At 40.1% G+C, this 7,031-nt stretch overlaps 1 protein-coding gene across 2 annotated transcripts in view; it reads left to right on the forward strand.

Moving 5' to 3' along the window:
* Positions 1-7,031, forward strand: part of ARHGAP6 (Rho GTPase activating protein 6) — a 136,295-nt gene that overhangs the window by 64,994 nt on the left and 64,270 nt on the right. The window contains exon 1 of one of the 2 annotated variants that reach the window (XM_031557468.1): positions 1,716-2,152. The exons of the other annotated variant lie outside the window; for it this stretch is intronic. The gene's annotated coding sequence lies outside the window, so the exon portion shown is untranslated. Of the gene's footprint in view, positions 1-1,715; positions 2,153-7,031 lie in introns of those variants that run through there. 2 annotated transcript variants of the gene reach the window in all.

Consider the following 7,031-nt stretch of genomic DNA (forward strand, 5'->3'; position numbering starts at 1 on the left):
TAATAGAAAGCTGTGTATTATTGAAAAGAGTATTTTGAAATGGAAAAAAAAAAAAAAGAAAATTGCCCAGGTACTCTGATAGCTAATACAAATGTATTAATGATGTAAAAATGGTGTAGTCTGTGTGCCAAAAAGGAAACAGCATAAAAGAAAGAACATTAGTGACTGAATAATCTGAAGAAGCCTGATTTACAGCAGAACTCAACATATATCATTGGACTCCTCTGTTTCTGAGCAGGAAACCCTTGCTGTCAATGCATTGTTGCAATTAATATTAACCAATAGGTATTTTAACAGAGTTAAAGGAACATAACCTTGTCTGGAGCTCATAAATACAAGGGGGACAACCTAATTGGATTCCTTCGCTCCCACTTTATTTTGTCTTTCTGCAGACCATCAGAAAATGTTGGGGATTATTAGATTGCTTATTTGCAGAGCGTGAAAGTGGCAGTTTCTTCCTTCTTCGCTTGAGTGAGTGAGTTTCTGAATGAGTATATCTCCATTTCTAGTTATGCAAATAACAATTTTTCTTTTTGCTATGGGAAATTCAAAGAATAATAACACAGGACATAAGGGCTGAAGAAACTTGGTTTTGAAGAAAGATGTCAAGTGGCACAAATGTGCAGCATAATTTTGAGATGACCAGCAGGAGGCTGATCTCTGGCTACAGCATTTTGAAGAGGAGAGATAAATTTAGCTTTAGTGTCCTTGGTTTGTGTTGAGATGAAAGCACAACCATGCCAGTGCTTGTCTGAGAAGATTATTCAGTAGGACAGCTTTTCTTTGGAAGTCTTGTATGGTGCCTTGCTCCATGGTGACACCCTGGCTGTGCTTAGCACCACTCTGCCATAGATAGAATAGAAAGACTGGAAATGAAGCTGAGGAGCTACGTGGTTTGAGGATGTCTAAACTAAGAGGCACTGAAAGTGCTGAAGTGTGCGCTTGTGTGGGCTTTGGGTAAGGCTTTGATATTAGAGACGTGTGATGTGCACATGTGGTAGTAGCAGGCAGTACTGGTGGCTGCCAGATATGCCCAGCACATACTTCTGACCCATGGGTGCTGGCTGCCTCACTCAGGCAGATCATGGCTGCTCAGCCCATCCAGATGTAGCAGTAAACAAAGCATGTGGGTAGACTGATGGGGAAAACATCTCATGCTCTCCCTCACCATCACCTGTGGCTTCTCTTCAGTGAGCAGTCTGATGGAGTCCCAAGTTGTATGGACTGAGAAGCAGACTTGTCACTCTGCATGCTTATTTGGTGAAAAGCCAGGTAGTGCGGAACTGCAGTTGAAGTCATTGGTGATTCAGTGTTTGTTTTTCATAAATTGCCTACACTTCCAGCCCACGCACTGTAGATGACAGCGTTGTATATGTGGACTGTGAACGTGACAGACATTATTTATGAAGTAGTGCCTTCATCAAGGTGGGGTTTTTTTGTTTTTTTTTTGTTTTTTTTTAGCAAATTGTGTAAAATAGCCTCTGCATTGCTCTTGTCAACGTGGTGTTATAAATATAGCTGGTTTGCTTGGTTGAGCAGAAAGTTTTTAAAGGTGTTTAAAAAAGCTGCAAACTGGCTGTATGAGAAGGTCAGACAGAAAACACCAAATGCAGTTCGCTGTGCTCCAAGGAATAGCAGCAGCTGCTTCCAGCATTCTTTCAGCTATTCCTAATAGGGAAAGCTTGCGCAGTTATAATCAGTTTTGAGTTTGTACAGCCATGTGGAAGAGGGATTTTTGAGGGGAGACATGCCCCTTCCTAACCACTCCTCATACTTGCTCAAAATGTTTTCTCTGAAATAAGAAGTGGGGAAGTCAGTTGCAGCTTTCCTGCCTCTGATGCACAGGCGCTGTGTGACACAGCTCTCAGCTGTGCTGGACTCCCAGCTTTCTTCTACACAGAGGAAACAGAGATCCAGTTTTCCCCCTAAGATTCATGGCTGTAGGAGCCTCTGGCAAACAAAGGTATTCGAGGAGTAGCTGCTTCAGCTGGGTTCTTTCTTGGACACTCAGTGCACGGTTTCAGGACAATTACATTGTTTTTACCTTAAGCTTACTTTGCAAAACGTCATAGTTGGAGTCAACCTCGTAATTCAGATCTGGTTTGATCAAGTACTGAAGGACGCTGAAGACAGAAGAGAACTTAGTTAATGGGTAAGAAAACTGAATAATTTTAAATATGATGTGGTAGAAGTAAGTGGGATAGAGAAGATATGCTGAATGTGATATTCATAGCGATTTCTACTTATTTATTTATTTATTTTGTACTTTAGTTTAGTTTGAAGAAAATAGGACAGCTTTGCCTCTGGGGAAAAGATTGGCATTGCCTACCACTTGCCAGGCTCTGGAGCTACATCAGCATATGGAGAACCCTCAAACACTGTTGGAGACTAATTTCATTACCTTGCATGTTTTCATAGTTAAATTGAGAGGAATGAAACTACGGAAGGAAGAGTGACATTACCCTTCAAAACAAACTGCATAATTAGGCAGATTTGTATTTGACTGTTTTCATCAAGTGCTGCCTGGCTTTGAAGTCTGTGATGCTTGCTATGTTTATTGTGCTCCTTATTCTGCCTATGCGAGGGCTGTAACCCAGGCAGCTGCAAGAAAACATACTGGGGAGAAAGGCTTCTCAAAAACTGATGGGTTGACAGTTACTGCTGTTCAGTTACAGCTAGGTTCAGTTTGACAAATAAAAGTTTCTGTAAGCATCAGGTTTTATGGACTTGACTGCGGTGTTGCTGGATTTCTAAGTTTTGGTTAGCTGTGCTTAACTGAGTAGAGAATAAGAGCTGTTCATCTTCTGGCTCAGTCCATGAGGAGCTTGTAACTCTAGCAATTGTTTCTGTTTTTCATAACAGTGGGAACTTTATGGGCTATTTTTCCCTCTCTGTGTCCAAAATAAATGTGCTGCCTAAAAACAAAGACAGAAATTGCAGAGTCTTTGGCAGGCACACGTTATGAACTTGGGGTACCTCAGACCAGAGGGGCAGTTTACAAAATGCACCTTTCTGAGAATTGATGTTGTACCACAGTGGCTTTATCTGTGTGGATCCATTTCATATTTCTTGCTTTGGAAGTCCGTATTTTTACCAAGCCTCCACCACCATAGATAATAAAGCATCTATGTGCTTTTTAGTTGTCTTTCCAGGTATATATACACTGATCCATCAGTCTGATTTGTAGCTATATCTTCACTCAAAGTAGTTTGCATAGTTCCAGTTCAACATTTCAGACTCCTGAATGATATTTAATTTATTAGCATATTAGCAGATGCGTACGTGCAGCTGTGGTGCTTTTTTTGTAAGAAATGATGCAGCAGTGCTTCTTGAAAAGCTGAAGTAGTGACCTTGGCTGTGCATTGCAGGAAGAGCACATGCACTGTTTCAATGCACAGAAAACAGAGGAAAAGTAATGACACCAATTAAAATCAATGACAGTGCTAGTGAACACAAATCCACCTCTTCGTACTCACAATATTTTCCCAATTATTAGACTTTCTGAATTTTCTGTATGTCCTGAGTTTTTCCGTCTGTGCAGAGTCTTTAAGAGAGCAATTGGAACACCAAAACAGCTGTCAGTAAGGGTGGGAATTCGATATTTTATGTATTAAAACAATCAAACACAATGCCAATAAACAGGTTTTTAGATTGCCAGAGCATCTCAACTGACTTGCTGGTGCAGATCTCTGCCAGGGTGCCCAATGTGGGATGTAGCACAGGGTAGGGTTTGCATGTAAACATTGTGAAAGTGTGGAGTGATTATAAAGCAAATGAGCAAAGCCACCCCATCTAATTGCTTACTTTCTACATGTTTGAAATGCGCCTGTCCTTGCCTTGAAGACATACATGTACTGTGTCACAAGCACCTGAATTGGTGTTAATAACACAAACTCAAAACTCATGACTCAAAGAAAACTTATTTAAGAGGAGGGATCATACAACACCTTTATTTCAGCATGGGCTAGAAGCCAGAGCAGTAGCTAATTGTGCCATAATAACCTAAATAACCTGAATCATTTTTGAACTGGAAGTGGGTAGTTTGCTTGTACATGGAGGCTAACTTCAGTGAAATAACATTTTCTCTATGAGCAGCAATGCATGCTGAGGGCAGGTCCTGCTGGGTGTCCCCATGCCAACTTTGAGAGCCACCTGTTCACACTCTGTGTTTAGCAAATCACTCTAGAGGGACATAGCAGCCTCCATCATGGGTATGTATGGAAGTGGGAGTGGATGCTGAGCAGTCAGCAGCTTCCTGATGAGGGTTGGGGTAAGGGTGAAGCCAGGGTCCAGCTTGTACTCTAATCCAGTTGGTAAAGCCTTTGTCCTGATACCTCCCTATTGTAGCTTAATAACTGAGACCTCTCACTCTTGTGCTTCTAAAGGCAAATATTTGGAGATGGCTTGCATTTTGTTCCCATCCGCTTATGTCAACCTCCACACCTCTCCTTTCAGTGGTAGTATGGCTTTCCATCCAGAGCTGGTATGTAGGTAATCTGGGCAGCTGTTCTGCATGCAACAAATCTCATTTCTTTTAGACCAAGAAATAATACTTTCTGTAAGTAATGTCAAGAGTTTATAGAAAATAGTAATTTGGACCACTTGAAACAATACAAATGGGGTTTTGTATTTAATTAAAGGCTTTGCTATTGTTAGTCAAATCCCAGTCTTGAAATTAATTATTTTATTTTTCTTCTTAATGAGATTCTGGCTGTACGCTTGAGTCAGATAATGCAATCTCTGTGTATCTTAAAAGCTCAAAATCCAGAAAGTAAACTAAAATACTTGTATACTTATAAATCTTGTATATGATATGGTATGGTTTTTTGACTCATTTGGAAATGATAACTTGTGCTTTCTCATGCATTTCTTTCAAATAGTCAGCTAGGATTTTTTTTTTTCTTTTTTACTGAGTATAATAGAAATAGATGCCACTCCTAGTCTGTTAGAAGCATTACTACAGTCAAATTAATCCTTGTTACTGAATCCAGAAATTGCTAATTTATGTGCTGTACTAGCTGCAGTCCCAGCAAGAATCATCAAGGTTGGAAAACACCTCTAAGATCTTCCAATCCAGCTACTACCTACCTACCACTTTTATCTTCCATGTCCCTCAGTACATCTAAATGTTCCTTGAACACCTCCAGGGACAGCGACTCCACCCCCTTCCTGGACAGCCCATTCCAGTGCCTGACTACTCCCTCAGTGAAGAATTATTTCCTATCATCCAAACTCAGTCTCCCCTGGCACAACTTGTAACCATTTCCTCTAGTCCTATCACTAATCACATGGGAGAAGAGGCCTATCTCCACCTCACCACATCCTCCCTTCAGGTAGTTGTAGTTTCCTGTCAGAAACTACAGAAGGTCCTGTGTTCCTTATTGCTTCACAGGAGCATTATTGTTGTACTGCTTCAGGATGAATAAAGCTACAAATAGGACTTACACTTACATTTGTTTAGTCTAGGTTGTTTAAATGCATTTCCCATATAGTTTAGGCCTTATGTTTTCATATGCGTAACATCAGCCTCATTAGGATTAGGAGAAAGAGCAGTATTTCATATATTTAGTAAGAGCTTAACAGAATGCCGGTCAAGCATTGGAATGGGTTCCCCAGAGCAGTGGTGAAGTCCTATCTCTAGAAGTATTCAAGAAACGTGAATGTGACACTAAATAATAACATGTTTTAGCTGTGGGATTTGGTAGGTCTGGCTGATGGCTGACTTGATCTTGGAGACCTTTTCCAATCTAAATGATTCCTAGTATGCTTCTATGAATATGGTCTGAATGGAAGTTCTGCAGTGCACTGGTGTGTGCAGCATATCCTCTGGCACCCAAGTCTGCAGAATTGAGCTAAGATTGTCCTCCAGACTGATCCTATCTATTTATTGAGACAGAGGTAAATATGGACAGTGTGTATTGTTTTGCTTCATATGCTAGTGAACACTGACCAGGAACGTGTTTGTGTTGGTAGCAGAGCCTGAAACAAGGTCTATTTAAGGCAACTTTGCCACTAAAAATAATATTCAAGCTATTGTATCTGATTTGGGGTCAGCTGCCATTAGCTTGCATGGTTCACGTTGTTTCTGGTCAAGCAGGAAACTGTTTTTACACTTGAGAAATAAATGGCAACAACCTGTCAAAAAACAGTATGGGAACTGATGAAAGGAATGAATTTTATTATCTTAATCAGCACAGGCAATCCCAAATCTCTTGTGGTGAGGCTGCTGAAAACACAATGTATAGACAATTACTTTGGTCTCAAGCTGTATGGTTGCTGCAGCTTGTTACTGCAGCTTGTTAATGTACACATGGAACAACTCGCAACCAACAGCAAAGCACAGGCTGGCTTAATTCTCTTTTATTGACAAAAACATATAGAAATATGTTCACACAAATTCCGATAGAACTTCACCTACATACAGAGTTTTTTAAGATGCTGTTGTCTCCATTTTGGCAACTCTACAAAAGTACTCAGACTCTTTTGGCTCTAATTGTAATGCTTCTGAATCATAGAATCATAGAACGGCCTGGGTTGAAAAGGACCACAATGATCATCTAATTTCAACACCCCTACTGTGTGCAGGGTCACCAACCAGGCTGGCCTTGAATGCCTCAAGATACTGATGTCCAGTGAAGCAAGGCATCCTGAAAATCTGATCATGTTGATTTTTTTGATGCATTTTACTGGAGATTTGTTCTACATAGATAAAAAGTTTGGTACAGAGAGGATGTGTTAGGAATGAATATTTTGCTAGGCAATGTGTGTTTTACTTCAGTCACATATATTAATGTCAGAAGAGAAATGAAATGCATCTCCATTATACAAGTTGTTTTTTTTTTTTAAGAGAATGCTATTAACTATTCTAAACATGAAGCAGTTCCTGAGGCATTTGGAAAACTTGGAGAGGTTGATCCTAGAGGAACAGGAAATATTTTGCCCTTTATTTTAACAATTTTTATACTGCTGTGGAAACACACTTATTCTTCCGCTCCCTGTTTATCCTTAGACTAAAGTTAGATGGGCTTTTT

Source organism: Meleagris gallopavo, chromosome 1 (assembly GCF_000146605.3).
Source record: "Meleagris gallopavo isolate NT-WF06-2002-E0010 breed Aviagen turkey brand Nicholas breeding stock chromosome 1, Turkey_5.1, whole genome shotgun sequence".
In the NCBI taxonomy this organism is placed as follows: domain Eukaryota; kingdom Metazoa; phylum Chordata; class Aves; order Galliformes; family Phasianidae; genus Meleagris; species Meleagris gallopavo.